Genomic DNA, 23,594 nt, shown 5'->3' on the forward strand with positions numbered 1-23,594 from the left:
AAAAATGATTGCAGCTTTCAAACTGCATACACAAGCCAGATTCTCAGTGTAGGCATGTAACAATTATTTTCTTACAATTTGTAAGTGACCCAAGGTTTAATTGTAAACAGGATCCAAAGTGAAAATAGCTCGTGATCATTATATAGAAGAGTTTCCTTTCCACAGACATTTCTACCTAGAGATGAGAGACAAAACAAAGAAAACCTGACACTAAGTCTGCTTGTTTAAAGGGTCTCAGATTTTACTGTTGATTAAATTTTCAAGATGAAAGCTCAGTTCTTCACTATGTGATTAGTCTTATATACAGGCACCTGAAGAAATTGATGATTTGTTGTTTACTGTAACTTGAAAACAGCACAAGTGACTGCATGCTGTACATTTTAATTTACCCTTTTGATTTTTTTGCCATCTTCATCAAAAGTGCAAATTTTCTTTTTAGTTCAAACTTGTCAAAGAAAGAAAACAGCAAAAGAGTAATTTCAACTCTTTATGTGCAAAGTGAAGCAGTTTGCAGGTATATCAGTTATTTTTCATAGCTGCCAGTTGAGGATGGAAGTTGGGTTTCAGATGTTCTTTTTTCCAATTTGTCTTGCAGAAGTGAAAATGTTTTGCCATGGGCCTAATTGTTCATTTACTGAAGATTTAAATTATTTCTACTCTTTATCAGTTATAAGCGTGACATAATTTCATTCTTCTATTTGCCTAAAACATTATTAAGTGATTTTTACTGAATAAAGCTGGGTTTAAAATAAATTTTAAATAACTTTCCCTAGAATTATTTTTTCTTTTCTTTACTGTTCGAGTGACTTTTTTTTGCTGATGTTAATAACTAGAAACTAAGGGCAAGTCTCTTCCTCATTCTCTTTCTGAAATTACATATCCAAATGGCATGGCTGTAACCATAAATAAGATGTAGGTTTTGTGGGAAGATATAGAGTCCTTTACACTTAATTAATTAAGCAAGGCTTAAAATGTGAAGTTGTATTTCTCCACATTTTTTTTATATAGGCAGTAATAAAATGAGCACTGCAATATGGGAAGAGGAGAAAATACTACTGCAGGCTTAATGTAAGTCAGTGATTTGTAGGTCAAATAGAGCAATGGGGTTCTTAAGTATTTTGGAGACAAATAACAGCTTGAAAAAAATACTGGGTCAATGCTATGCAGCAAATACTTTTTTTGAATGATCTATTTTGTTCAACCCAACATCTGTCTCTGCTGCTTATCTAAGGTTTTTGTGAAGTTTTATTGTAAAAAAACTTGATTACTGTAGCAATAGGTACAGATTTTGATTTGTGTCTTGTTGTGCCTTCCTTGCAGAATTAAGGATGATGGAAAAACTGAATTGCTGTTTGTCACTAGCAGAATAATATTCCTTTGAAACATTATTTGACTTTTTTGTTTGTTTGTTTTTGGCAAACATTATTTAGTCCCTTTGTTAGGAAATCAAGCATGTTCTTCCAGGCTTTTGCTTCTCCTGTCACAAGCCAATCCTGACAGCTCCACCTCTGAATGTAACCTCACCCCTCCAAAGTAGATGTTACCTGGTGGGTGCCTAGTCCATCCTTCCCTACCTGCAGTTTTGACAGCATGAGGGAGTGCTGGCTAGCCCAGAGTCAGATGTGTTCATTAACTGGCTGGGCTGGGCCGGGCAGGGGGGATGTTTGGGGAGGAGAGAACCTGCTTCATTACCATGTGGTGGAAATGGGCACCTGAAAGCAGACATTAGTGCTCTCCTGAAGGCCACCCAGGAGCAGGTTATCTATGAGACCCCACCTCTCAAACTTGGTTGCAGTTTATGAGTAGATTCAATACCTACCATGATTTTGGATTTAGAGATAAGGCATATGATTGCATAAATCTTGTTTTGAAGGATGCCAGGAGGGGAAAAAGGAGTCAGGTTTATTTATTTTGGTTTAGACTGCTATTAGCAGGAAAAAAAATGTTATTATTATTTATAGATTATATTCACCTATCCAGGTACATTTTTACTGCCATTTCCATGACAATTTGGTGCTTGGTTTAAATAGAAGTGAAAACTACATTCAGATTTATCTGTTTCCATGGGATTTGAGACAAATTCTGACTAGAAGTAGTGAATCTCCATATAGATCTATGGAAAGCAAGCTGCATATCTAGGATGGAGGGTTCCTTAGGTAAATGCTGTGATATTTTAGAAATATGAAATCCTTTATTTTTTATTTTGCATATGAATGTATCAGCATGTTGATAAAAGAAGGCAAGTTTGAGAAGAATGTTTGCTTAGTGCTTTGCAAAGTTGAGCAAAGCAGGCACAGTGGGATGGACTGGAAATTGAGGATTGAGTTATGCCCTCTATATAGATTGGACTCTGAACTTTTTAAAATGCACTTTTTTCTCTTTAAGAAATTGCTTAAGACCAAGCATGTCTGCGTGTGGTGCATGGTGTTGGACACCATGTGTGGGTGGCATGGTGTTGGGATGGAGCTCACCATTGCTTCAGCCTGGTGGAGTCTAAATCAGGAGCTTACAAACATGAAAACAGTAAAAGAGCCTGTGGCTTACAAAGGCACAGATGGTAAGAACAATGTGAACAGAGCAGAAAACCTGAACAACTTTCATGTAAAGAGGAAACCACAGTGGTACTTCTGTTTATCAAGCCTGCCTGGGTGGCCAAATTCCCTTTTAACAGCACAGAAAAGCCCGTGTGCCGTGTAGGTAACACATTGCACACAATATTTTAAAAGAGTACTGTGAAAACTGTGAATAATGAAGATATATTTGACCAGAATATGTATCTATTATGTTGCATTCCAAATCTAATGGGCAAAGACAGATATTGCAGTATATGATTAGCCCTACTGGAAATTGAAAAGAATTTTGTACCTCGAATAGCTGAAGGAAAGGTTTGTTAAAGAGCAGAAATTGCAAGCTGAAATAAGATGGAAACAGGGAATAAATTATAGTTTTTCACCTACCTCAATCAAATCATACAATGAATCTTGCATTTCCTGATTGAAATTCAAGCTATTCTTTTTAATAGTTTGAGGCTTAATTTAATGGCAACATTGGAAATTGTAGATTGGATAGTGTTTCTCTCAATCTCTTTTGCTGCATTCAACTTTTCTTTTGTAATTTATGTATTTGTAGATAAAACAAAGATGTGAGCTTATAGCTTGCTATTGATTCAACTCCTTTTCCAGTTGATTTAATTAGGTCCTTTGCTCCTTGAAAACCTGATCTGAAGCTTAGATACAGATACATTGCTTCAGGCATTCAGGCTAAGGTGATGGAAGGAAGCAATGAGCCCATTGTGAGGGGCTTGGCATGGGGAGCAGTGGGGGGAGCTGGCAGCAATCAATCAGCACTGCTTTCCTTAATAGAAAACTCTCCAGTGCCAAAGTTAGTACTGGGAACAGAGATACGCAAATAAAGCGTGGAGAACTGCATAAATGCAGACTGATAGGGAGATTCAGCAAGTTTTGTATGCAGTCCATACAGGTTGTGGTGTGGTTTGGAGCTTTTTTTGTGGTGATGTTCTGGTTGCTTTCTTGTTAACATGATTAAAAAGAGAAATAAGAGCAGGCTGGAAGACCTGCCTTTTACCAAGGCATGATAAATGAGCTTTATGTACACTTATTCTGAGTGGATGCAAAGACATTCCTAGGTGTGTGTGACCTATTGCCCATCTAGCAAGAGTGCAGTGCTTTAAAGCAACATCTACCAATATTGAAGTAAAAATTATTTCTGAAAGCAGTTATTTTTAGAAACATGGCAAGTGATGAGACCGCAGTTACTCTGGCTACTGCTTTCTAGCATCTCAGACCCTTTCTTGAAGCTGCCTCTCTTCTCTGTTTAAGACATCCATTTTTCAACTCACTAGTATTCTTATTCTTTCAGGGACAAATATTAGGCACTAACTCTTTTCCCATGAGGTAAGTAGCAACTACTCCACATATATACAGGATATAATCCTAGTTCTAGAACAGTAATTTATGACACTGTATTCTCAAACTCAATCAAAATAGGAAGACCAAAATAAGATTACCAAATTTCTTAAAATAATTTTAGCAAGTTTCTTAGGTCAACGGGTTGTGTACTTTCAACTTAACCATAAATTATTTCAGATTCCAACTATTCCTATTAAAATGTTGAAATTTATATGATTAGATTATAAGTCTACCAAGCTCACGTAACAATTGCACATACAGTACCAAAACTTTAGGAAGGCCCGGGTAAAGCAATATGAAATTATGTAAATGGATTTACATCAGAATTATCTGTATTAATGTTGCAGTGTAGGATATCTGCTGAGGAAGATAATCTTCTTTACTTCAGACACACTGCTCAAATGCATGCATATTGTCTTCTGTTTCTCAGACAGTAGAACTTGAAAACTAAAAGCTTCTAAGTATCTTCTTTTTGGTCAGGTGACAAGCAGAGAGTAGGGATTAATGAGCTGCAACCATGAGGAAAAGGGAGATTGTTTCCCCATGTCTTTGTAGTTGGAACATATGCACATAAGATGATGCTCAAACTTCAGTACTTGGCAGCCAGTTCAACCTCCTGCTCAAGTCAGGACTAACTTCAAAGCTCTTGACACTTTGTTCTATTTCACGGCTATTAAAATAAAGGTCTTCGCTTAATCCTGAGCAAATTTTTAGAATTATGTAGGCAAGTGAGAAAGTTTTGCCTACTTCCTCTGCCAAGCACTGTACTAACAAGGCTCTGATTGTTTTGCCAGAATATGCCATGCCCATGTTATAAACTGAGGGAGGCTGCAGAGGAAGGGAGAGAGAGAGTCAGACCACCTGTCTCAAACTCCTTCAGGAAAAGTATGGGAGGAATGTGCCCAAGAGTGGTAGGTGAGCCAAGTCTTTCTGTGGAGGCAGAGAGGTCCAGATGTCTATAACCATTTTTTTGGGTCTTATTTCCCTCCTGTGCTGAGCACAGTGATGCACATGCCAACACAAAACCCAGCAGAGGGAAGTGGATGGTGCTGCCTGGAAGAGGAAATGCAACCCCCTGGGCCAGGAGGTCCCCTCAGGTAGACACAACCCTGGCAGCCCTAAAACGTGGCATGTCTGGGATTGCCTGCTTGAACTTTTGACCCTTAACTATCTCAGCTCCTAACTACCTGAAAATCTTATCCCTACATGCACAAAACTCTGCACAAGTAAATAACTAATATAGGGACAAAGATATGCAAGGTGTGTTTTGGAACTTTCCCTGCAGAAATCCAATAGGTGACATTACCAAAAAAAAAAGTAAGAATTTTCAGTTATTTATGATATTTATATTTATTTATTTCCTTTTTTCCCCCCTGAATTATGGAAAGCTAACATATAAATATGGAAATAAATAAGAGGAATTTTTTACCCATACTCATGTGTGAGTTGCATCTTCAAAATGCTGCTTTGCTGACTCTGTTGCTAGTTGTAAAATCTTATACAATCTCTCAAGGTATTTTGGTAACTTGATTTTCATTTGCTACGCTTACCACAACATAAGTACCCAGTCTCAGTAAGGATTAACCATTTCACCAGCTGAGTATATGAACATGGTGAGAAAAAAAATTATTGATTCCTGATGGAATTTGCAAGTAATTTAATATTGTCAGTGCCAAACATACTTGAAAAGCAGGCCTACTTTTTCTAAGGAACTTTAAATAACCTTTTCCTAGAGTCAGTTGCTGTAGACTCTCCCCAGCTTGACTTGAATTTGGCCTTTTGTTATGTGGAAAACATTTAATAACTTCTGAGAAGATAAATGTTGTACGTAGGTTTTATTTTTATTGAGTTTGTTAAAACTTAACACCTTGATTCCTTTTCAATTTAGAATGTCTAGAACAAGAATGTCTTTTAGAGGTTGATTCATTATTTGACATACCTTTTGGAAAACAAATAGGATTTGTAAGATGGGCCAGCATATCAATCACATTGCTTTGTTACTGTAGTTTGTGTTACACATCTGTCCAGGTCTGATAAATGGATTCAGTATGTTCCTAGCTATCCCTCCTGCTTTTGTGGTTCAGGTGGCATTCCTCCCTCTTTCATTCTGGACACCTGTGCCCTGGATCATCTTCATTCCATGATGCCACATCACTCCCTGACCCCTGTGTGATATGGCACAGGCATCACTAGACAAAATTCAGTGGTTGTTGAGCAGTTGCAAATGTGCTAAAGATGCCAATGCCTGAAGATCTGTGCTATACGGACCAATACAGAGACTATGTGGAACTCCATGTGGTGTGACTGCAGCCATGGAGAGGTTTCACAGAGCAGAGTGGATGTGAGCCACCCCGAGCCAAATGGCAAAGGAAAGAGGGATTAAAACAGCTCAGTACATGCAGCCCACAAAAAGTATGGGAAGAGTGCTGCTCTAGGAAATACTCCTGTAATACCAACCCAGGTATCACCAAAACTGAACAGTGCCATGGCTTTCCTGTTAGAAGGTGCTCCTTAGAGGCAGGGGTATGTAGTATGACTTGGGGGATGTATTTCACCACTTCTACAAAATTGGATCTTTCCCAGGCCAAATCCCCAGGCAACTGTGGTTTTTTAGATGCAGAGATTCTTTGTACATCTCCAGGGGTTGAAGTCTGGTTGTTCCCTCCCTCATCCTCTTTTAAATATGCAAGCAACTAATTGGCCACTTTTCTCTACTCGTGAGTTACACTCATTTTCATAAATTTGTTAGCACAGTATCTTTACAGGCAAGAGGGTAAATGTGTTTAATTATATTGTTTTTACTTGTCTTTTTAACTTGTCTTACTTCCTTTTCCCTGGCTTTAACCCCTTCTTTCTCTTCAATAAAAATGTTTTGAATGTAGAGGCATGCTTGCATGTTCCCATTTTAATTTTGAGAGCTAGAAGATAATTAACCTTAACAAAAATGCGCATCCAAGGATCACGCAGAATAGTCCATAATTTTACTCCCACAGACATGCAGCTAAAGTTTGGGACCCACTGAAAACAAGCTGGTGGTGTTACTGGGAGTATTTGTAATGCTTTTTGTCGCAACACAGGACAAAGTAACCAAGTCATATGCAGGGCTGAGTATCCAGCAGCATTTGTGGGAACTACGTTCACCAAAACGTAAAAGAAGGAATGTGAAGGAAGCTTCCAAGTTTCTGGACAGATATACAAGTGCATGAAGCCTAGCATGAGGAACATCTTTATGAGTGAGTTGTTAGTAGTGATACTCCCATGTGCAAAAGTGTCTTGTGCTCACGGTTACTCCTTCTGCCATGAAACAGAAGGAAAACACATTCTTGGTCATATTCATTCTTGATCAGTTGGTTAAAAATGCTTTTTCATGAGAAACTGGGACATGCCTCTTAGAGGGGGTCATTTTTATATATTTTACTGTCTGGGTGTTTTGATTACAACTTTTAGCAGAAGCGGGGCCTTGACAGTCATGGCCAAGATATACTCAGCAGAACACCTGGCAAAGCAGTTCTGGTTGTATATCATTATGACCTTAATCCTCATGTCTCTGCTCAGCTCAAATGCCATTCCAGCTAGCAACAATTAAAGGGAGAGGAGTAGGTGCTGTTATACAAAAGATAATATCAGGTGATTAATACTTGTGCTGGCCATTTTATTCCTCTATTAAATGCGCTGAGTTAACATTTCTGCCAGAAATTTCTTAGTGCTTCATCCCTAAGTGTATCTAATGTGAATCATTTTTGGCTTCAGTACTAGGCTATTGTTTGTTCAGGATTCTTAATAATACATATAGAAAAGGGCAATTTATATTTCTTTGCTAACTAGAGTTTTAGATTCAGTGGTTTGTTTTTCTTCAACTGAAGGCTGCAGGTAATGCATGATTTAATAAAATTACTTGAGCATTCCCACCTGAGCACTGATCATGATAGAATAATACAAATGATTGATGTTCTCTTCCTTTATGGTAAGCCAAAAAACCTGATCATGGTATCATAAAAAAGGAATAGCATTTTATAGCAGCAATCAAAGTTGAATGAAAACTAATGAATTAAAGGAGGAAGTTTTAGTACCTCTTTGAAAGAAAAATTCCAAGTATTTTATGGGATGAATTTATACAGGCTTTAAGGTAGAATTCTTTCTATAAAATAGACATGATATTTTTTGCTGTCGCATTTAACGTTTATCAAAAACATTCTAATAGCAACAGCCATAAAAATGCAACAGCATTTACTAAATAAGAAGCGCTTATGTTTTGATTAGAATAATTAAATATTCCTTTATTTTATAGCTGTGAAATGAATATATAAATAGAAGATCAAATGTATTTTCTGTTGTGGCAAGAAAATAACTCTGCATTTTTCCTTAAGTAATTTAATTATGTATAAATCTTACCTGTAAAGGCTGTTAAATACCTTTTCCATGTTTTTTTGTTGTTGTTGTGCTGTGCTTTATTTGCATATGTATGCCTCAAAAATTCATCCAGAAGGTAGAGATCTGTTATTAAGGATATCTGACAAGTTAGAGTTTGATTTGGTCATGGTCTAAAACCATGGCCATACAGTCATTTAGTTTGGCACAAATGTCAGCAGAAGGAATTCCTTCCTTCCTCTTCCACAGTCATGGCTGCCTACTCTGATTATGCCTCCCTGCAGCATTTGTGAAGCTAAACCATAGACTGAGTGGAAGCCTTATCCAATGAAAAGGAAGAGTCTAGCTGGATGCTTGCAGGAACTACATCACCGGAGCTGAGCAAACAGCTTGGCGATGGCCTTTTATTACAGGGATAGGGACTTTGACCCATTGAAAACAAAGCCTAGCAAGGTGCTAGTTCAGGGCACAGGGAACAGGACAGGCCACCAAACAGGAGAAACTGCTGTTGGAATTTTGATGTCATGGGTGGTTTGTGTTTATTTGGACTCCAAGGACAAAATTTTTGACAAAACTTCAAAACCACTCTGTTCCTAGTGATTGAATCCTGTTGCCCTTCCAGAGTGGAAGTGGATGGATGTTGGCTGAGGGCCATGGCCCACAGATCACCAGTCCTGTCACCACTTGCCACTTGAGCACAACACAGGGCCCGGTGTCTTTCACATCCCAGAAACATCCCTCTGTGACATTCAGCACATGTACTCAGAACAGGCTGTTGGAACATCAACAGGTTCTGGTTCACTTTGTTCTTTGAGTCAGTTGAGAACCCCTGTTGTTATCTGCTGCTGCCTCAGGGCACACTGCAGGATCCTCATGCAATTTCTCTAGCTAAAAAACATAAAAATACTTCTCTCTACTTTAACACTTTTTTTTTATTCATTTGCTCTCCAAAATTTCAATTTCTAATGGTAAATTCAGCAAAATTTTACTGTAATATATGAGAGAGGGGAGTCTCAGGCAGAAACAATCAGGAAAGAATGAAATACTGTTCATTTATACTTCTGTATGCTTGGCTTTAAAATTTTAGTGTTGAGTGTTTGATAATTTTCTATAGAGTCTCTGTGCATGAATTATTGGAAGTTATGGGTTCAATATACCCACAGATAGATGACTTATTGTTTCCAGTGAAGACTCAGTCTCATGGTACAACACAAAAATGACATCGATTAGAATGTCAAGTAAGCAGAGTGACAATGTGCCATCAGATACATGTTGTTTATGTACATATACATTCTTTATTTGAATAGTTCTTTGCTTTGTTACTATTGTATCTTAAAGAGCTGGCATTAGTGAACTGCTACTTAGAGTTAGGTGTGCCATTAAGGAGGAAGTACACTGAAGATGTTTTATGCCAAAAGCATGATGTGAAATGGAATTTTAGATATTTATGGGACAAGGTGGCAAAACATTATATAAAACAGATGGCAACAGAAGAAGTATAATTTAAAATGCTGAGTGAGAAAATGAGGCAATAAAGGACAGAATTAAGAAATTATACCCCCAAAAAATGGATGTGTGATATGTGAGAAGATGGCAGAAGGATTACAAGAGTGGATGAGAGTGTAAAATTGTCCAATTTCCAAGATACTTAGGGGCTTATGTGCCATTGTCAGGAGGAGAAACTTTTGTAGATGTTCATGTGTCTAATAATAATCTGCATCTTGAGCTGCATGAATGCTTGCAAAAATAACCTGTATCCATTTAGGATCCTAAATGGATTCAAGGATCTTTGTGTTTTAGACTCTTTTATGCTTTTGGAATTTTTACCCATTGTGATGAAACCTAAATGCAGATAAAACTAAAACCTGCATTTAGAATGGGCTGAGAGGGAATGGTTGATACGATGTAATGGAGCTTGAGAATAAATGAATCAAAATGAGAACCATGAGCTTAAGTGAGCATTTAGCCGTGCAGGCAAAAAGGAAGAAAATTATCTTTAATGTGTAGGAGAAGCAGCAGTAAGATTTATTTATGATCTGGATTAGGAAGGCTAGGGAAAGGTGAAACAAAAATGACATTTTTATTACAGGCTTGACTGACGGGGGGATGCTGGTGATGCAGTGCTTTGGTGGGAAGACAAAGAGGTCGATTTTGGCCATGTTAAGCTGATGGCATGCCAGCTAGGTGAGGTATCAATGAGACAGCTGAGGTAGGAGATTGGGTACAGGAAAGGTCAGAAGTGGAGAGGTTAATCTGGGATTTGTCAATACAGCTGCTCGTGTATTCTGTTTAGTAAATACTTCTATTAGGCCTGTACCAGAACCACAAAAACCCCTCAAAAGCCATTGACAGCGACAAGATATTCTTATTAAAGGGTGCATTTACTGCAGGTTTCATGACTCAGAGCTGAATCTGCTACCAGAAGTTGTTCTTGTATCTTCTATTGCTTACAACACAGGGTTTGGTTCATGTTTGAATGGAGACAGTGGTCCACTAAAATAAATTGCCAGAATGTTTGCCTAACTGATCAGATTGACCTTCCTATGTGGAATTCAGTGGTTTAGGCTCACAGTTAGACTGACAGGTTGCACTAAATGGAAGTAAAAATATAATCTGTCATTCCTGCACTGTTTTTCAACTTCCTTTCTTCTGATGTTGTATTCTGAATCTGCTGTATCACACCAAGCCTACAGTTGAATTTATTCCATTTCCATGTTCAGAGAAGAGGTATGTTTTTCTATATGATATTTTCTACTTTATGGAAAACTATAACAGCAGCTTTGCCAAGTACACAGTAAATAAACTGCTTAAAGAATGTGATGATGTAGTTGGTGTAATTTATATGCAGATGTGAGCAATGCTATTTTAGATTATTGCAGCAAATTGCTAAAAGAGGAGTCTCATAAATATTGGCTTTTGAAGATTGGAGTCTGAATATTTTAAAAGGAAAAGTTTTTTGCAGGGAAATTTCATTTTCTGAATGTCATTTGAGAAACAGATTGTGTTTTGGGTTGTTTTTTTTTTTTCCTTTCTTACCAAGGAATGTTGGTTTTCAAACAACTTTTCAGGAGCTTTGGATTTCCTTATTTTTCACTGTAATCAAACCTGCTGTCATTTCTATTCATGCCCTGTATTTTTATTTGTCTTAGTCTTCCTTGCTTGCAGTAGTAGAGCAGCATCTATTGCTTTGAAGAATGTCAGCAACTTGCCAGCCATGAATTATTTTGTGTTTGGTTATGTTTTATCTGTGAGAGTATCTTTTAAGGTGATTTTTCTGGAGGAGAGAAGCAGAGAGTTTTTTGTAGGCATTATTGAGTGCAAATTTTTTCCCAGTATACTAATGAAGGTGTTTTCTTCCAAAACACACAAGTGTTTTTGATGTGTCCCTCTGTGTTGGTCCCTTCGTTGGTCCACTGGTGAGCATAACAATGTACTTTAGCATGCTCTTTCTCCTTGGCTTCAATTTAACTTTCTTATTTCATCAAAGTCAATTCTGGCAAGAACTTTAAATGCCAGGAGAGGTAGTGTTCATTTTATGAAAATGAGATTTTTGATTTGTCATCTGCTGGCACTTCAGTTCTTAGCTCTTGAGCTATTTGAGTACTTTGAATAAGCTGAGCTTTTGTGGAACTGGGAGACATCTGAGGAACTGAGAAACAGTTTTTCATGGCAGCCTTGCCTCAGCTGGGAGGGAAAAACTGAGTTATTTAAGTTGTTATTGAGGGGGAGGAACTGTTTATAAACAAAAGATATAAACTATTGTGCAAAGACTAGGATAGTTGTAGATTTTGTGCTAAAGAGCAGATCATCCCATGGAAAAGATGTCAGTAAAGCTCAGTCAGCAAAGTTTGACCAAGAGTCATGATGCTGCTACCTGTGAAAAAGGCACAAGTAAAAGTATGCACAGAGGGTGACATAAAAGAAATAGGAAGAGTACTAGGGAATAATTCAAACATTTTGGTTCAGATTCAAAAATTCTTGAACTGCTTTGAGGTTAAAAGACGATTTACTGGTGTGAATTTATTAATTGTGATCATATATTGTTAGAGGTTTAAATTTTAGTGCTTGCTGTGCAAGACACAGTCTTATACTGTAAGCACATGCAAAAATGATATTACATTCTAATTTTTCTGAGAAAATATTATTAGCTGTTACTTTTTTCTAGTGACAAAGTTTAAGAATACTTTTTTTCTATAGAATGTGCCTTTTGTGACATTCAACACATTAGCTTTTTGTCTGTCAATACATACTGGAGGTCTCCAAGGTAGGCTGAAAACAAATTAAGTATTCATTTATCAGGAAATGAATGGAAATGAATGGTTGTGATACAGGTTGGCACAGATGAGAGCTAGGATTTAAAATAAATTTATTTCCCTTTCACTAACAGGAAAATAACTGGAGAAAAGTAGCTCTGAATCAGTTTAATGTGTGCTAGGAATGTGACTTTGAGGCATGTTATGAACCTCTTCATCAATACTGATCAGTTCATCTGACTCTATGATGAATCATATGCTCAAAATGTGAACAAATTTACACTGCAGCCATATGAACATCTAATCCACTGCCTTCTCACTGGTGGCAGCATTAGCGTGCTGCAAAGCACCCATCTACATGGGCTTACCTGAAAGGAAAGGAGGGAACGGGTGGGTGCTGGAAAGCCAAGCCAATGGAAGTATTAGAACAAATTTCTGGCTTTAACTAGGGGTGAATGAGGTAAAAATACCTTGAGTCATTTTTTACAGTGACTTTCGTTTGTTGAGTGAAGTTAATGTTGCCTTTCTTTGGGTCCTAGAAAAACAATATTGCCTTCCAAAAGTACCAGTAGCACAAATGAGCACATATGTAATTTTCTTTATTATCAAATTAGCGTTCTTCATTTCAGTTTCCAGTTCAGAGGTAAAGCACATGGTATTGTTCTCCTGCTTCACTGGCATCTTATTTCTAATAGCACAGGACTTGTTAGAAAATTAATGAATGTTAGAAAAAATTATTTCGGGTATTTTCAAAGCTGCTTCAATGAAATAAAATAAAGAATTTTCTAGAGCCAGACAATGATACATCTCTTGGATCACTCCTAGCCTTTTTAAGATTACACTCTCACAATACCTACTCCTCTAGTAGTTCAAGATCACAAAAACCATTTAAATAAAATATGCAGAAATGCAGCTGACTATTAGGTCATGAATATACAATTCCTGAGGATTCAGTCATTTTTTTCTCTACCCCTAACTAGTTATTCATCCACTAAAGGTTGGTGTCATCATTGTGATTTATTGCTAGGAAGTCAGTTGTCCACCTCTAGAACTTTCCAATTGTTTCTGTCCAGCTTGGGAATACTTGAGTTTCAACTCTTTTAGCCTCTGAAGGTTTAGGAGCTGACATAGTTTAGTTACTTGGTCTATGTTTCCAAATTCCTGCTGATGTGACTGAATTTGGTGATTCAAGATGTTGTTGTATTTTCTTGCCCACACGAGAGTGATTATACAGCAGTTCCTCTATCAGGAAAGGTCACAGCAGTTATGTCAGGCACATCCATAACTTTTAAAATATGTTTATAGCCTGTGTCTCTTGTACTTACAGGGAGTGTGGTAGATGTGTGAGCATCTGATCATGCATCTGACAGATGCAAAACGCCTGAGGATCCATGCTAGGAACTGCAACCTGTCAAAATAATAGCCAGTAAATCTGAATTTTTAGTATATTGCATATATATATTCTGATAAAATCCCTTTTGTTTGAATGTTTTCTGGCAGAACAGTGCATTGTATTGATAGGAGAAAATATGTATGATATTTTGGGTTACTGTACTGTTTGAATAGCTGAAACTCTAGAATATGAGACATATGACTGAAAATATGCTGCAAAGGACTTTCTTGAAAGGAAAAAACTAAAGAGGAAGAGGAGTGGGGGAAGAAGGAGGACGATATTATTTTTAGGCGTGATCTTCATTTTCAAATTACTGTTTAGATTATGAAGGAAGCGTCTCTTGCATATCCTGTTCTTGATCAAATTTAGTGCATCTTTTAAATATATTTTGTCTGTGACTTCATAGACATATTAAAAATGAGTTTTCAGGTCTTGCCTCAGATTTTCACTTTCCTTCTATTTCTAAGAACAGGAAGCCCATTTCTGGGAGGAGGTTGCTGGTGGTACCTTAACCTTTCATAGGCTGTTGTCAGCACATTCGCTAAACAAATGCCTTTCATAAAGCATCTTCGAGGGATTATTAGGTTTTACGGAATAGCATTTTCTTGCATATGTAGTCTGTGGTCCCACTGCCAGTTGGCTCTTCTCTTCATAGGAGTTTGAAACAAAAATAGCAAGGTCTGAAGGATTCCTGGATCCACTAAACTTTCTCTTTGAAATAATCCCAGACCTCTGTTTTCATTCCCACCCATGTACTTTAGGCCCACCACTGCTCTGCATCCCTCTGCCCTGGAGATAGTGTGGGATTTTGCATGAGCCCCTTAGCCAGACAGAAAAAGTAAGGGTTACATCCTCCCTGCATTCCTCTTGGGGCTGGGAGTGGTGACATTCAGGATTTTTACATTTAACCCAAAGATTCACAGTCTCAGGAGCTGTAGATATGCAATTACTTTAAATCTTTTTGTTTCTCTGGACTCCTGGTTTAACAGCCAGTGGGAGCAAAATCAGTGAGATGGCCAAATCTGCTTTAAGTATGAGGCATAACAAAAAGCTACTGGTTGGTTCCAGAAACAATAGGAGGCTTTAGTACTCCTCATTTACAGGGAGAAGCTCTTTTGTCTGCTAGATATGGACAGGATGGGGCTTTCAGAGTCACAGCCCTGCAATGACAGCTCGGCTGCTGGCTGCCCTGAACTGCCACTAAATGCCACAGTCTCCTCCAAGGAAGCAAAGAGTTGCTATTAACAACCATAACGACCTTATCAGATCAGTCTCAGTTACAAAGGGATTCTGCCACTCTTCCAATAGCTTCATGAAAGCTGGCATCTTCTTCCTTTCCCCCAAGGAGTTAGCATTTCACAGAAGTCTCTTTAACCAAGAAGCAGACAAGGTTGAAAGTCCTTGCACTGTGTAAGCTTCACCTTTACTGGCAACTCCAGAAGGATGAGTGTGCTCTAGGGGAGAGCTGAATATTCTTTGAATCCTGGTGTACCTTTCTGTTTCTGAGAAGGCTTGTAGGTGATGCAGGTTGTGGAAATCCTTTCTAATTGCACTTGTTATTACTAATGGAGAAAGCCAAGCTAATTTTTCTTTCCTTCTAAGTTGAATCTCAAGTGGAAAATAATTCCAGCAAGCCTTTTGCTGCAGAAGCTGCAGCTCGCAGTCCTAAAATGCTTATTGTTTCATAGCTTTGCAGTAGAAAGCAGTCCCTGTTGTCTAGAATTCATCTTCTTTTTTTTTTTTATTTCACAGAGTTTATTTTTTGAGAGGGTATTTAATGTCCCTGCCTGTCGTGATAGATGGAAGCCTAAGAAATTTGAAAACTAGATGAACACAAAGATTTCACCATGTACTGAAGTGGAGTCTGGGTTTTTCTTTTCACTGTGTGATTTGCACTCAGGTCTGTTTTCTCAGTTCTCGCTGGGGGGGGGGGGGGGGGGAATTTATCCAAGAATTTTACTTCCATAATTTAAACAGTTTCAGAACAGTGGTTATGCCAAAGCTGTGACCTGAGGTCAAGTCCTAATTTTGAAACAAGCAAGACCCTGGGACTTTTGCTGTGGGCCCCACTGAATATGCACGCCTGACTGCTGGAACTTAAATGCTAACGGAGTGTCAGCTCTTCCCAGACAGCTTTATTTCATGTTTATGTGCAAGGTGAATAATGGCACGTGCAGAAATGCTGGAACTTACTAGCTGAGAATCTAAAAGGAGCAGGTTTGAAAACTGTCACACTGTTGATTGTGTGATCACTACTGTGATGTAGCAAAAGCAAACCAGCTTAGTTAAAATCTTTGTCAAAGAACTGTAGAATTGTTTAGACTGTAAAAGACCCCTAAGATTGAGTCCGACTCAATCTGTTAAGTCAGCACTGCCAAGGTCACCACTAAACCGTGTCTCAAAGTGCCACATCAACATGTCTTTTAAATACCTCCAGGGATGGTGACTCCAGCACTTTCCTGGGCAGCCCTGATTCCTCACATTAGCCATTGACTCACATCTCTGGTATGTAAATGCAAGATTTTTTTGTGTCCTCATTTTTAAATTATATGAGTGAGATTCACAGAATTGCATAGATCCATCCTTGTTTCGTTGCATTTTCAGAATTCCAATCAGTTTGCTCCTGTCTGGGAGCAGAGTTAGGTCAGAAATAGGTACTTTTGAGATCACCACCCCAGGAATTTTCACATAAAGCCTGAGGAATATAGAACTTGGTCAACTTAATATTGTAAAAGCATTATCAGTAATCTTCTCCTTCCCATCTGTGATTCTGAACTCCATATCATCACTTTGATATTTCATGTTCTCCAATCCATTAACATTTAGGATATGTAATAGGGGCCAACACTTCTACAAGCACAAGGAATTCAGCAAGATTATAGGATTGGGTTTTCCAACGCAGATTTTAAAAAGATTCACTGGAATCTGAGGTGCTGCATGGTATATCTGTGGGGTTTTTTAATTGGTGGAGGTAACTTAAAAGTGAAGCAACTTGGTATTTTCAGAAAGGGTTGCTGTATTAGCAGTTTTTAAGAAGAATGAGAGAGTTCTTTAACATTGGTGCAAATTTAGAAATTTTCTTTTTTGACAGCTAGGACTATAATTGTTTAAGATCAGAACACTTTTCAAGTTTGCAACAAAATTGCAATATAAATTAACTGTAAAACAATTTTCCTATTATACAAAAGTATCAAGAAAGAACAAGGTTAGTCTGAGTAGTGTACAAATGCTTTCTGGAAAAAAAAATGGGTGTTTTTAAGGACTTGAATAATTACCATTGTGGATTTTGGAATGTAATTGTTCTGTAGTATGTAATTCTGTGTTATTTGAAAATATTTTGCTTCTCTGGTTAAATATTGGTTCTATTTATTATTTCAACATTTTATGAATATTTTGTTGTCTCTGGGGATTTTCTATGCATTTTATCAGCTGAATAAATGAAGTAATTCACAAACCAAATGTCTCTTGCTCTTGATGGCTTTAGGGGACCTTGTCATTCCCTGTAGCCTTTTCTCAGGCCCAGCTGTGTGGCTCTGAAATCACTTGGCTGGTAATTAGGTATTTATCAGATTGTTTCTGAAAAGGGATGAGACAGTTATCTGACACAATTATCTTTGAAAATTGAATCCCTCTTTTCTGGTGCTGCTGAGGACATTCAAAGATACTGTGAATGTTTAAAGCTTAATGCCTTTGAAAAACCCTTGCTTTTCTACATCAGGTATAGCAGAGGAGTCAAAATGCAGTTAAAGGAGTGATTTGGGGCTTTTTTTTTTTAACCTTTCAGATACTGGATTTTCCCTCCAACAAATGTTGTTTCTTCTCCAACGCAGCTGTACTTGGAAACACTTTTGACAACAACCACTTCTTCAAATATCAGCCACTTAATAGTGTTTGAAAAATGTTAGTATTTCTTACAAATCAAGAAACTACTAATTACATCAAGACATTACTAATTTATTTTTTCCTGTTAAAAAAGTGGTGAGTGTATAGTTCTAGAAAACACAGTTCCCAAACACTGTCTTGAAAGTCTTGGTAGCTGAGACACAAGTCTTTTGTTTAATTTGCCAAAGAACAAAAGGAGATAGTGCATCAACAATATAAGGTATGAGAGTTTTTGCTTTATTTAGATCAATCCTTGGTTGTGCACAAAATTTTTAAACATTTTGCCAGGTTTTAAGATTTTTCTGTTGGACAACACAGGCCTCATTACACTGTTACTGAATTTCTCATACAATTAGATTATTTTCAAAACACAGTATTTCTTTCAAGAAGTTCAGACCTCCTTGAAGGAACCTGTTGAAGTTTGAACTGGAGGTACTTAATTCTTCTACCACTTATGTGCAAAAGGAATTTGTAGAATGGAAAGGTGGAATTGACTGATATAATAGGAGTAGAGCACCACTTTCTTTATTCCTGACATTCACAAGTAGGAGACTTCTGAACTGAGAAACTTCCAGGCTTGAGAAATTAGGAGAAAAATATTTCATATCATACATGTTGCCTTCTTTTGAGTAGGTATAAACTCGTATGTGATGCTTGGCAGTCTTGTAATTTGGGTTCAGAATAATGTTGAAGTTTTACTTCCTGGTTGTTGAATTACAGTCGGAAAAGGAAAAATCTCACTATAACAAGGCCAAGCATTTAAAAGATAGCAATCTTACAGATAATTCATTCCTTTTGTTATCATTTTTATTCTTATGACTATCTGCAATTTCTTTGCAGATACCTTGCCTCAGTTACTAACCAGCTACTAACCAAGATTTGTTGGCTTTTTCTTTGCCCTCCCTGCTTTAATTTTGTATATGGTACCACATCCAAATCCAGGTCTGAATTCCATTCACTTTCTCATATGGCTTTCTGTAGTGCTTTTAGTTACTACAGGGTTTGTTTCCCATTTGCTCGCTCACCCATATTAATAGACAGTGCCCAATTATGCAGAAAGGGAGACCCAGGCTGATTACAGGCAATAAAATTTTGAAAAATATGAAACTGCATTAAAAAAACACCCCAAACAGCTGTTTCAAAAGTCTTGTGTTTTACAGCTGTATGGAGCAAGTCAGCTGAAGCTCCTTTTGATGGTAGTTCTGCTCCTTTGGCAGGCTTATTTTAATTATAGAGAAATTCCCTGTTGTCTGAGCATGAATTATGTGAGGCTGCCTGGTCACTATTGGGACGAACAGCCCGAAGTGGTACCTTCCTCTAAGTTTGAAGCACAAGTAAATTTTATCAGATTAAAGATCTCTAAAGCTACATCACATTTTCCTCTCACACAGGCACTTGTGTGCACTCACAGACTATCTTCCACTGTAAAACTCTTAGCTAAGACCTTGATGTCTTTCCCTCTCCCTCTCTTGAATAGCTTATTGAGAGTGATGACATACACATCTTCACTTCTCCCATCTCTTCCCCCAGCTTTTAGCTATATCAGCAGTTTCCACAAAAAAAAAAAAAAGGCTAATTAGCAGAATGAAATCACTTTCTGGATTTGAGGAAAGTTTTGTTCAGTGAATCCACTGGAGACTGTTACCAATTACCTTTTGGCCTCTGATTGCTCCCCTGAGAGTGACTGAATACAAAATAGAGAACAAAATCTGCAATAGCCAGGGTCTGTGCAAAATAATAGTCTGCAAGTTAGAATTGATTTTTGCATTCCAGGGGAATAATCAACCTGAACACAACTATCACAGTGATGACAGGCCATAGCTTACAATGCTGCATAGCATATTTAAGCATTCATCTATCTGCTTGTTCTCTTTCCCTGTGGGATCATAAGGTTATTCCCCTAAAAATGTCACCACAAGCCTCCTCAAATTTCTATTTATTGACTGTGAATTGAGGACTTTTCACAGGATAAGTGATTTTTCTTGAATTCTTTTTTTTTTTTTTTTTTTTTTTTTTTTTTTTCCTTTAAGCCCTAAAAGACCTCCCTGGCAGGCTGTCTTCGGTCTGCCCCCACTCCAGGACCATTTGATGCTGACTGCTTTTCTAGTTACCCTGCACTACAGCTCCTGAGCATTTTGTGACCAGTTTTTAGTGAGAGGTTAGCCTTTCCTCATTCTGTGCAGGACACTTTGTAACATCCTGTTTCCCAAAACAGAATATGGATTGTTGATTTTGGTGCAATGGTTCCTAAGAATGGAAGCAGGATAATCACAGATGAGGCAGGAAAGTGGTAATTTAGTTGCTCTGGACTGTGTCTTGCCGGGTTTTGTGTATCAGGATGGAGTCTTCATGTTTATCTGGGCTACCTATTCCACTGTGCATTCACTCTTGCAGTAGAGAAGTTTTTTTTTCCTTATATCTAAGTGGAATCTTTGTGTTTCTGTGTTTCCATTTCTGCTTTTAGCCCTGTCCATGGCCACCACTGACAAGAGCTTGGTGCATTCTTTTTCATTCCATCACAGCAAGGATTTATCCACATGGTTCAGATTCCCCTGATCTTCCCTGACTGAGCAGTTCCAGCCTCTCCCCAAATGACAGATGTTCCTAACTCTCAAACATTTTTGTGCCCCTCTGCTGAATTTGCTCCACTGTCAGTCTTGTGCTGGGGAGACCAGTGCTGGACCCAACACTTCAGGTGTGGCCTCATCTCTGCTTAGGAGAGGGAGAAGGACCCCCTCCTCCTACCCGCTGTCAGCTCCCAGAGTAGACCAGGATACCTTTGGCCTTCTTTTCTGCAAGACACAGTGCTACTCAACTTTTTGTGCAGGAGGAGCACCGAGTCCTTCTTGGCAGAGCTGCTTTCCAGCCAGTTGCCCTCTAGGGTATACTGGTGGCTTGGATTGTTCCTCACCATGTGCAGGATTTGTGATTACCCTTTGAATTTCGTGAGAAGTTCCAACCTGCAGAGGTCCCTCTGGATAGTGGTACAACCATCTTCCACTCCTCCTGGTTCAGTGTCACCTGCAGACTTGCTGAGGGTGTACTCAGATTTACTGGCCGGGTAACTGGTAGAGATGTTAAACACTGTTGGACCCAGTAGCAACCCCTGGGATGTACTGCAAGGGATTGGATGTACAGCTGGACTTTGTGATGCTGATAACAATCCTCTCTGCTGATCTAGTTTGTACCTCATTAGCTTCTTTATGAGGATCTTATGGAAGGAAGTGTCAAAGACCTTCTTATAGTCAAGATGAACAATACCCACTTGTCTCCCCTTATCTACCAAGCCAATCAACTCATCACAGCAGGCTTTCAGGTTAGTTAAACATGATTTTCTCTTTACAAAACCTCGTTGATTACTGATCACCTTCTCATCCTTCCAAGCATCTGGAGATGGTCTCCCGAATGGGTTCATCCCTCACCTTCTCAGGGTCTGAGATGAGGCTAACAGGCCTGCTCTTCCCTGAATCCTTCATCCTGAAGACAGTGGCAACACTTGCCTTCTTTTAGTTCTCAGGAGTCTCTCCTGTGCATCTGTCAGGTCCCAGGAACTGGTGGGGGTGTGTGTGTGTCCAGCTGGTTTAAGTGCTTCCTAAACTGATCAACCTCCACTGAGAGCAAATATTCCTTAGTTCAGACTTCTCTTCCAGTTCTAGGGTCCTGGGATTCCTGGAAGCTGGTCTTTCCAACAAAACTGAGATAAAAGAAGGCACCAAGTACCTCAGCCTTTTTCATGTCCTTTGTCTCCAGGTCCCCCATCTCATCTCCCTGGTCTTTCTTTTGCTGTTTATGTATTTGTAAGAGTCCCTCTTGCTGCCCTTCATATACCTTGTCAGACCACCTTCCAGGTGGGCTTTGTTTTCCCTGCATGCTCAGACACTGACTATATTGCTGCTGACAGAGCAGGCAGCAAAGACAGAGAGCAGGAAGCACCTGGTAACCTAATTTGAGTCCTTGAGAGAGACCAGCACTCTGGGGGTCAGGCAGGGGCAGGAGCCTGCAGAGCACTGTCACTTTTCTCAAGTGTTCTCAATTCTTTCCTGAAGACTACGGCAAAACCCCCGTGCAGCAATTTTTTCCATTTTATTCAGTCTTTGCATTGAGTTGATTTTTGCTTAGTGTCAGCCAATGGGGAATGGATACCAACTCCTCTTTGCTGCTGCAGGGCAGCTGCAGTGTGAATGGCAGTGGTGGTGGGGAGAACGTGACACACCGACAGGAGAATCTGGAGTCTTGGGGAATCCCTTAGAATGGATTGCTTGGGAAGTTTGGTTCTATTCTGATTCTGTTGAGTGATAAGCATCAACCCCTTTAAGGGAAGAGCCCTACCTGGCCTATTTTTTTTTTTTTTTTTGGTGTCACATATGAGACACCAAATACACAAATATGTGTATTTCTGAAAAAAAACCCAGATGAAATTGCTTCTAATGCACCTGAAGAGTCATTTTAAAAACCTAGACACAGATAATGCAATTAATGGGATAATTTTTTTCATTCTATTTACACTCCTTAAGAGTCCACTTCATGTTCCATACCTTTCATCGCACATTTATATTACATTATAAATGTACTGCTTCCTTACACAGAAATCCTGTTCTGCTGCTCCCTGTCTCACTGATGTACTCCTCCCTGAGGAAGGCTTCTTTGTTCAAGTTGTCCTTTAAACAACATTAACCTCAGTTTGAATGGTCAGACATGAAGGAAACATTAGAGATTAGCAGAATTTCTGGTGGAGAAATTGTTTGTGAGACTGAGACTGGTGGCAGAAAAAGTGTTTCTTTTGTCATATATTTGGCTCCTTACACTGAACTTAAGTACAAGGAGATGAGCATGGACACAGCTTCCTTTTAATTTGAATCATAGTAGGTGAACTATTCCTGTGGTACTGCTTAGGTAGTAAATATACCATACAGAAATCAAGTCAGTTACAGTCTGGCTGAGACTGTCCTACATACAAGTTTGTCATCTGCCACCTTAGAAATGTAAATTGAGCACATTCAGTACATTACTATTATTAATAACAATAAATATTTTACTCTTGGGTTTCTCACTGCATTAAAAAAAAGACAAGTCACAGCTCAAAGTAAAGTGCAAATCTTGCGTCATAATTGTTAAAACCAATTGTTAACAATTGATTCTTAAAAAGCAAATATTTGGGAGTACTAAAAGATTAAATGAGGTGAGCTTCATGAATGTCTGCTGAAACTGTGACTGAAAGGATCATGGTTCAGATCCATAGGTATATTGTACTGGTAACTACTCTGGTTTAAATAGATTTATGTTTTTGAGCTGCTTTGATCTTGATAGAGTAGATAGACTTTATAGCAGAAAATGAGCTAGCCAGACTTTTTCCCCTAATTCATCAAATCCTAGTTATTTTTGGTCCTAAATGGACGCAGTTGAGACATTGTATGGCAGTGTTTCTTTCTCATTCTCCTGGAACTTTAAATAAATTTAGTTTAACATAGGATGTTTAAAATAGTAGAGGGAAGTTCTTCATTTCAGTGATCTATAACTGTACTGTTAGTAATGCACAGGAGGAGTAAGTTCAGGAGTAGTATCAGTCTAAACAGAGATGATGAGATTATCAGAGATGATAACCATGTGTCTGACTAATGGCATGGGGATTGGAAGTATGGGAAGGACCATGCCTTACCTGCAGGCCTAACAAGGCATGACAAGCTTTAAAAAATTCCACTTCCAACAATAGTTAACCTTGCTTCAAAAGGAATATTTTCAATACTTTTTTTCACTGTTCAGTGAAATTTT

This window comes from Coloeus monedula (assembly GCF_965178545.1).
Source record: "Coloeus monedula genome assembly, chromosome: 3".
Taxonomy (NCBI): domain Eukaryota; kingdom Metazoa; phylum Chordata; class Aves; order Passeriformes; family Corvidae; genus Coloeus; species Coloeus monedula.